The 9,004-nt window shown below is 48.3% G+C and overlaps 1 protein-coding gene and 1 long non-coding RNA gene across 2 annotated transcripts in view; one reads left to right on the top strand and one right to left on the bottom strand.

Annotated features, from left to right (window-relative positions):
• Nucleotides 1-4,344, bottom strand: part of LOC144145801 (uncharacterized) — a 114,151-nt gene extending 109,807 nt beyond the window's left edge. The window contains exon 1 of the long non-coding RNA XR_013317592.1: nt 4,277-4,344. This is a non-coding gene — a long non-coding RNA (uncharacterized LOC144145801). The remainder of the gene's footprint in view (nt 1-4,276) is intronic.
• Tmtc2 (Transmembrane O-mannosyltransferase targeting cadherins 2) overlaps nt 1-9,004 on the top strand; it is a 337,657-nt gene that overhangs the window by 180,691 nt on the left and 147,962 nt on the right. The gene's annotated exons all lie outside the window — the stretch shown is intronic.

The following is a 9,004-nucleotide window of genomic DNA, read 5'->3' as shown; positions in this document are numbered from 1 at the left end:
GAAGGCCTATTGTGCCGATTCCGTCGCCTTTGTTCGCCATCCCTGCAATATCTACTCACTGCACTTCCTTCTGATTCACCATATGCTTGTGATTGCCTGAAAGTATCCACAAGTTGGGACTTGTCGAGTTCTGACTACAGCACAAAGGCGCTGTCACCTAGGTGGTGTTGCGGCTTGCTTAACCTAGATGGAAACGGCCGGTGCACGAGGGCAGGCCGGTGAAAGGTGAGGCGACCGAGCACGGCGTGTCGCTGGCACATTCAGCAACCTCCGCGTTGCGCTGGTCTGTCGACCGGAAGCTGGCACCGCTGACGTACGTGTATTTCAATACAACGGTAGAGCTTCGCTTTCGTAAACCTCTTGTAACGATTAAATACGTCCAACGATGACGGGACAACAATTTTGTCTGACATCGTGACTAAGGTGCGAAATAACTATGCGGATACCTTTTTTTTCCATTTTGTGTAAATATTTTCTTTGCGGAACTTTTCAATGCATTTTTAGCAGTCAAGCAATACATTACCGTTGTTGCCGCACTCTCCGCATTTGGGAAACGTTTGAAAGTTTCAGATCACAAAGTTCGGACGCAAAGAAACGCTCATTACAAGAGGCCCATAAATGAAACTGGCATAGCTGCCATGACAAAGATTAAACGGCAATGTCCGGCATGTATATCGCCGTAAAGGGGGGGTCAACGTAGGGCAACTAACATTACTCAGAAAGGTAAGGGAGGACTGATACCTTACATGGGAGCGCGCGATTCGGAAAGTGTAAGGGCCGTATGCTCCGGGGGCGCCGGAACTTTCCCGGCAGGGTTCTATTCTCACGCTGTCTTATGCTGCGCGCTCATAAATGTCCCGGATAACTAACTGCGTGTAGAACCAATCATAGAAGACGGCGTCAGAATTCAACTTCCGGCGCCCCGGAGAATAAGGACCCAGGTTCGGTTAGACTATCAGAAACGATTGGTTCTAGAAAATTAGCTCTCGAAACCATTTATTTGCGTCCCTTTGTTCTTTGACGTGTTTCGATGTCTTTTTTTTTTTTTTTTTTTTTTGCGCGCGTGCGTCAGGGGTGATACAACACGTAGCCGCGAACAAGTTTCACACGTTTCGTCTGTCCCGCGCGGTCACAATTACATATCGTCTGCTGCATGCGCGTCAGGGGGGAAAACGCCACCTCGAGGAGTCATTTGCAGTTCTCGTAATTCGCTCGCAGTGCGAGAAGCGTGGTCCTCTAAACAATCGGCACGACTCTAGGTCGCAACGCGCGTTTTCCCTCGCTCCTGATATTGTTCTGCTTTCTTTTATTTCCAACGCCCGTCTGCTCCGGCGCGCGCACGGCCGCCGCTCGCAGTAATTGTCGTCTGCTTTCATTTGGCGGCTGCGCTCCCGGGCTACGCTCAACCGCTGCCGAGAGAGCGGCGGAAACGTGAGAAACGGGAACTTGTCGAGTTGCAGCCGGCTGGGTGGACGTCGTTGTCGAGCGCTGCCTTGATTGTTTGAGCGCGCACGTCGACCGTGAATGACGTGGGGCGCAGCAGCTGCTCGCCTGTCTGTGCGTTTGCAGCATTTGTTTATCGCTAGCTACCATTTTAGGACGTCCGGGAGAGGGAGGGGGTGCAAATTCTCGTTACAAAACCAGCTTTGAGAGAACAATGATAGAGAAAACAAATTACGTTTTTTTTCTTACTTCTGGTACTGTCTACACACGCGATGATTTCATTTCTTAGTGATAAATGACGCTTCTTCTTGTGGGTCAAGTTTATGAGTTGTCGTCGCGGGTGTTTGTTTGTATTTTGTTCCATGGGCTACAAAAAAGCGATATGCCGAGCTTTTGCATACGCCGGTTCTCGGGCAGAACAGTAAGCTTTGGTAGACTACAGTCGAGCCAGCGGCAACATTTGCGAAGTCATTTGCGATGTTTTGGAAATTCGTTACTTCTTGTCAGTATCGAAACCCGCATGTAAATTGCGTATGCATTCTCGTTCTTAGCTTTCGGGTACTTTGTGAGTGGCCATTTAACGGACGCCGGTGCATGGTCTTAACGTCGCGCACGCTTAACGTCACAAACGTTGGAAGCTGAAGAAAGGGTCTAGTATTCCGTTAAGACATCGTGAGGGGGATGCAGCGGGAGGCTGCTCGCACGTGAAGCCCGAATTACGGTAAACATCGAGCGTAGCAACGTCAGGCAAATTTTTATTACGTTGTTCATCTTTGCTCAGCACAGGTTAACCGTTCCGCTTTGGTCTCTTCTCTAAGTCGCAACCGGGGAATAGTCCAGCGCGTTTTACGATTCATCCTGCCAGCGCTCTGTACGAAAAAGAAAATAAAGAGAGAAGCGATCGAATAAGGAGTCTGCTTTCTTCTGCGTGGCCGGTTTCACCGCGCAGTTTATCAGTTGGCTCCACTCGTATTTGTCTCCACTATCTCTTCCATTTTCTCCGTGCTCACAAAAAAATGTATCGGCCTCGATGTCGCGTTGAACGCCCGATATGACGCTAAGCGCACAAAACAAAGTTATACAGGCGGAACGGCAATAAATAATTCCGAGGCTGCTGCCGATGGGGCTTCGGACGTCGAATGCCGGGTATTCGGGGGGTCACGTCGATGACCGGCCGGCTGCGCGCGTGGTCGCAGAAAAATTTCATATTTTTGAAGACTCCGTCGTGTGGAGGCTGAGGGTGAGAGGGTAGGGGGCGCGGAAAGGGTAGGCCATGAGGGAAATAAATACGGAGCAAAGTTGGTGCCGAGATAGGAAGAGCCTTTCAGGCAGAAGACGGGTTTCACTGGCGGCGGGAACAGGGCTCCGAAAATGTCCATTTCGCGTGTCAGCGGCGCCGGACACTTGCCCCTTTACTTCTGCCGTCTTGGCTTCTGGTACTTTCCTTTTTCTGTTTGTGCGTGTGTGATATTTCCGCCCGTCGGTGTTTGGGGGCATCTAACGCAACTTTTTGAGCTTCGTATAGCAGAGCAGGAGCTACCGCTATCTTTCCGTCGCTTGAGTTCCCCCTGCTTGCGTCTGGACACTGCGACGTCACGATCTGATTACACGCTTTCTTCTTACTTCATTTTTCTTCCATAACCGCGAGGGGGTTATTGTTTGATTTATTTATCTTTGACCCTCTGAATAATGTTAGAGCAAGGGTCACAAAAATGTGGCTTGCAACGCATAGAACGCATTACCCCGACATCTTGTATGACCCTCTTACATCGATGTGTGCTCGCTCGCTCGCTCGCTCACTTACTCGCTCACCCACCCACTCACTTACTCGTTCACTTACTCGCTCACTCGCTCGCTCGCTCACTCACTCACTCACTCACTCACTCACTCACTCACTCACTCACTCACTCACTCACTCACTCACTCACTCGAACGTCTTACCCCAACATCTTGTATAACCTTTACTTATGCATCGATGTGGGCTCGCTCGCTCGCTCGCTCACTTACTCGCTCACCCACCCACTCACTCACTTACTCACTCGATCACTCACTCACTCACTCACTCACTCACTCACTCACTCACTCACTCACTCACTCACTCACTCGAACGTCTTACCCCAACATCTTGTATGACCTTTACTTACATCGATGTGTGCTCGCTCGCTCGCTCACCCACCCACTCACTCACTTACTCACTCGATCACTCACTCGCTCACTCACTCACTCACTCACTCACTCACTCACTCACTCACTCACTCACTCACTCACTCACTCACTCACTCACTCACTCACTCACTCGAACGTCTTACCCCAACATCTTGTATGACCTTTACTTATGCATCGATGTGTGCTCGCTCGCTCACTTACTCGCTCACCCACCCACTCACTCACTTACTCACTCGATCACTCACTCACTCACTCACTCACTCACTCACTCACTCACTCACTCACTCACTCACTCACTCACTCACTCACGCACTCGAACGTCTTACCCCAACATCTTGTATGACCTTTACTTACATCGATGTGTGCTCGCTCGCTCGCTCACCCACCCACTCACTCACTTACTCACTCGATCACTCACCCACTCACTCACTCGCTCGCTCGCTCGCTCGCTCACTCACTCACTCACTCACTCACTCACTCACTCACTCACTCACTCACTCACTGGTGCGCATAAAAAAAACTCACTAAAGGCTATTCAGAAACAGGCCTAATAATGGCACTGAGTGCTTCGCAGTGCCGACAGTTTTTTTTATCCTCTCCCCCTTTTCTTTCAATTACGTCTGGTTCCTTTGTGTACTTTCTCAGTCAAACTCGCCGTCTTCTTTACCTGCGTTTTTGCTTCCCGTCTTCCCCTTCGTTCGCGTTGTTCCCGAGGGACGTCTAAAAGGTTTCTTCCGTGCCTTGGGGCAGTAAAAGCCTGCAACCGCACGTCTTCGCCGTGGCGCGGTAGGAACTGGGAGAGAAAAAAAGAAAAGGGCAGAGAAGAGAAGGCGTCTAGAAAGAGCAGAAAATGAGCACTCCTCGCCTCGGCGTTGTTTTGTGCCCCGAGGACTTCCCAGGCGAATCTCTGTCAACCGCCTTCAATTGCAGGGCGGTTGGCGCGCCTCACATAAAACATCCAGCATACGCGCAACATCGTTCCTCCTGCGTCGATAGCCGCAGGCGGTGGTGTCCCCGGGGAATGCTGCTTCCTTTCAGGTTTCAATCGTTCTAACACGATGTGTCGCGTGGTAGATTTTGTCTTTTGCGCCGCTCTTCCTCCGCCAGGCTCTTTCACGCGCCTTTCCGTGTTTTACCGCTCAGCGGCGCGGTTGCACTTTCTCTCCGAATTTATACTTCGCGCCTATTACTGCTCCCTCGTGTGTGACTGCGTTTCCGACGTGACTGCTCGTGAAGTGTCGGGCTCTTGAGCGTTATAAAACCGGGGAACCACAATCTGTCCCCGGGAATAATTCGCGGATGAGTTATTTCCATCTTTTTATTACTTACAGCTCTAATATTATGACCCTCACTCTGCGTTACTTGTCACCCTTTATACCCGTGTCGTGCGGTTGTTTCGTGCTCAAATACAATATAACATAGAGATTTACCAGAGAAGATGCTGGATGCAGCAATATAACACGGTATTCTTCGGGGCTGCTTCTCGCATATTTGGGAAAATCCACCAAACATGCTTAAAATATTGCCTATGTAATACTAAAAAAAATGGTCAAGTGCTTTAAAGAGCACTTGAACCTGCAGCCGTGTTTCTGTGAGGATAAAAAAAACTACCGGAATGAAATGAACATATCCACCAGGCCCCTCTACATTGCTGGAGCGTAGGGCTGAATGAAAAGTCAGCTCTTAACGCAAACGTCTGTCTGCTGCTAGCACACAGTAAATGCTCGTTAGAAGGAATTTCTAAGGGCGGGTGTCATGTGTTCTATATATGCTGCTGTGTGGACCATGAAACGCTTCAAATAAAGCGATATATATATATATACAGTCGAGTCCACTTATAACGATACCGTTTATAACAATATATCGAATATAATAACGATGAACAGCTATGGCACCGTCCGCTTTTGTATGCTTTCCATGGGAAAATAAACCACTTATTACAATGCGCCAGTGCCGCGATATCGGATATAACGATTGAATCCGGTTACAGCAAGCACCAAAAATGTAAGGTGCCGCCGGCTCTCCACGCCAACCACACCGACACCATGCGCCGGTATGCGCCTCGGATCCTGTCCACCCCTCAGAAAACGAGTCAACTGCGCAACTTACGAGGAAGCGAGAGGAGGAGGGGAACAGTTCTTCAAAACACCCCTCCCGATGCCGCCGCTTTGGCCCCGTCCGCGTGCCTGCTGCTTTGAATTTGACTGGGTGCCTCTTCAACTACCTTCGTTTTTTCGCGGGTCAGACATCAGGGCCGGTGTTTTGGAAACGTCTGAATGCCTCACTGAACAGGCGGTCGTTGCGCGGATACGTGCTGCGGACAGCGGTGTCAGTGACAACTCTGACGACGCGGTTGCACAGCCGGAGGCCCAATGCATGATAGTCTCTCAGGGACTTCGCTTCCACCAAGGACTCTTCGCTCCGCTAGGTGAAGCACCTATAGATGCTCTTAAAAACGATGTACGCCAGCTTCATGTGCAGCAAACAAAGCTGACTGAGTATGGCTTCTTTTCCAGAAATAGGTAGCAGTACAACCTTCCTTGCCTGCAAATAAAATGTTTTGAGCGCTGCTACGTCTTTTTATTTAGCAACCCGCATATAACAATCAGCGGTTATAACGATGGGATTTTCTTGGCACTTGGATATTGTTATAAGTGGACTAGACTGTGTGTGTATATATATATATATATATATATATATATATATATATATATATATATTGCGTGGCGCCAGGACATAGATGAAACGAACGATGGAATGGGGTGCAACAATCTATTTACAGTATTTATCGCACCAGACCAGTATTCTGGAGGTCGTGGGTTCGGATCCCGGCGGGCATTTTTTCTCCACTTTCTTTCTTTCCGAATTCTTCATCTTTTTCAATGACCTACCGCATCCGCATCCTCCCCTTTGCTTTCCGAGGCGTTCTTGACAGCCAACTCTTATATATATATATATATATATATATATATATACATACATACATACTCTGAAGAAAGGGAGTCCTCTCCCTGAAACGTCAGTAAACTTATTTTTATTTGCTACGTCTTTCTCGTTTGTCTCTGTCTCTACTAGCCTTATTTTTTTCGCGCTCTGTGTGAGTTTTTATCTTTTCAGACTATATATATATATATATATATATATATATATATATATATATATATATATATATAAATATATATATATATATATATATATATATATATAAATATATATATATATATATATATATATATATATATATATATATATATATATATATATATATATATATATATATATATATATATATATATATATATATATATACTCAGAGCTCTTGTAAATATAAACCCCCGCTTTAAAGTCGAGAGAGAAGCCGCTGTGGGGATAGCGTAATTGGTTAACGCACCGCACCGGTTATGCGGAGATGTGGGTTCGAGTCCCGCTCCCGGAAAACGGCGGATTTTTTCTCGACTTATATTTTCGCTTATTTATCAATGAATCAAAGAAACGTGACAAGCACACGTCATTCGGCCCTATTATATATTTCGAAAAAAAAGCCGAATAGCACTGGCAATGACGACTGCAACCTTGATATGTATCTTTACCGAGTCCCTCGTCCCGTATCTCTCTGTTCTGCTATATATATATATATATATATATATATATATATATATATATATATATATATATATATATATATATATATATATATATATATATATATATATATATATATATATATATATACAGACATTGCTGTTGTTTGTTGGCACCCTAAAGACTCGGCGGCAGCTCTCGGAACACCCGTCCCGATCATGGTGTGCGCGGCCGGCGGCGCTATACCGTCGCGCTGTTCCCTAAATACACTGCACACTTGGACGCAGCAGTCCCGCGCGCGCTGAGCGTGGATTGCCGATTTGGTCCCGAGATTGGATCGCGATCGAAGGCGCCTGCTCCTTCGCCAGGACGGGGCTCACCGGAGCCGTTAACCGGGATCGACGGAGGCTCGCTCGCCGAATCCTCTCCGCCATTGCACGGCTATCTGTCGCTAAGCTCTGCACGCGAGGAGATGAGACACTGCGCTGCGTCGCTTCTATTTCCAGCGCCCTGCTCTCTCCCTTGTACCCCCCCCCCCTCCACCCTCCACTATTCTTCCGGTCGTTACAAAGACGATGTTCAAGACGATGTTCGGAGATTCAGTCCACCCTTGGAGTGAGTGCCGCTGACGGCACGTCGCTGTTTCGTCTCTCTCTCTCTCTCGCGTTCCGATATCGGGGCTCATTTCCTCAGTGCTGTTCGCAGTTTAATTAGCAGGGACTCTAACGTGGGCCTTGCAATGGCAGTAGCACTTAATAATAAGCATCCCGCCGTGTTCCGAGCGGCCTAAAGATAAGAGGAACCGGGATTGGGAAATTAGCACATGTTATGTGAGCGAATTTCTCGACACCGGCCGTGACGGTGTGAGGCGCTAGTTTGCTGCGCATGAAGTTGCCGCAGGTGTGATGCCTGCGCTCGACGTCTCTGTTTTTGGTGGGCGTAAGACACAGGGACTCCTCACGCGTGTCCGAAATTATGGCGCTCGTTACACGGAACCCCGGCTGGCAGACGTTGCTGACTTTAGCTCTGAACTAGGCGGCACGGACGTCATGAAGTTGCTTTCCATGCACTGGTCTCTGTGACTTGCATTTAAAAATATATTGTAATTTATTGAAACAAGCGGAAACGTGCATCTGTGACTCTTTTTTGAGGGGGAGGGGGTAATGTGGGGTTGGGGGAACCTTGCGGCTCTTGCGGAAATCTATCTTGTACTTTGCGGCACGATTAAATAGAGCCGATGAAGGGGTCCAAGCAACATGCCTTGGTTCTCAGAAGCGACACCGAGTCAAGTGCAACCATATGGTAGCCGAAACACACACCAGTCCGGCCGAGCAGTCAGCCTCACTGTCGCGTCATGGGGCATAGTTCGGTCCATGCGAAACGCGCGTGCATCCGTCGTTTCAGCTCCAAACTGGTATGCGGTGGTCAAAATGGCCACACACAAAATGTGTGTGTGTGTGTGTGAAGGGGGGGGGGGATATGAGCGTAATATTTAGAGCACGTGCTTGCAAGTTGGTGGATGCATCACGAAAAAAAAAAAACGAACATCTGCGGAATAAGCGATAGTTGGAGTTGCCTCCATAGTCACGTCGTGTTTCCACTAATGCAGCGAATACCATGTACGTGCGGGTGCGTGTGTCATCAAGGGGTTGGGAGCGTCAGTGTGTGCGCGGTCCCAATTACAGCAACTTGCTGTGCCTGGCATGCGTCTTAAGCACCACTGTTTGCACTCGGGCGAAGCGGCGGCAATAACGGTGTGCCCATGGGCTGACGGCGGGAAAATTGACAAAGAAACAGCGATGCAAATGATTAT

The sequence above is a fragment of the Haemaphysalis longicornis genome, unplaced genomic scaffold (assembly GCF_048455015.1).
Source record: "Haemaphysalis longicornis isolate Haplotype H1 unplaced genomic scaffold, Haemaphysalis longicornis Haplotype H1 scaffold_7, whole genome shotgun sequence".
Taxonomy (NCBI): domain Eukaryota; kingdom Metazoa; phylum Arthropoda; class Arachnida; order Ixodida; family Ixodidae; genus Haemaphysalis; species Haemaphysalis longicornis.
Note: the sequence above shows the minus strand (reverse complement) of the source record. Positions and strands in the feature narration are given on the sequence as shown.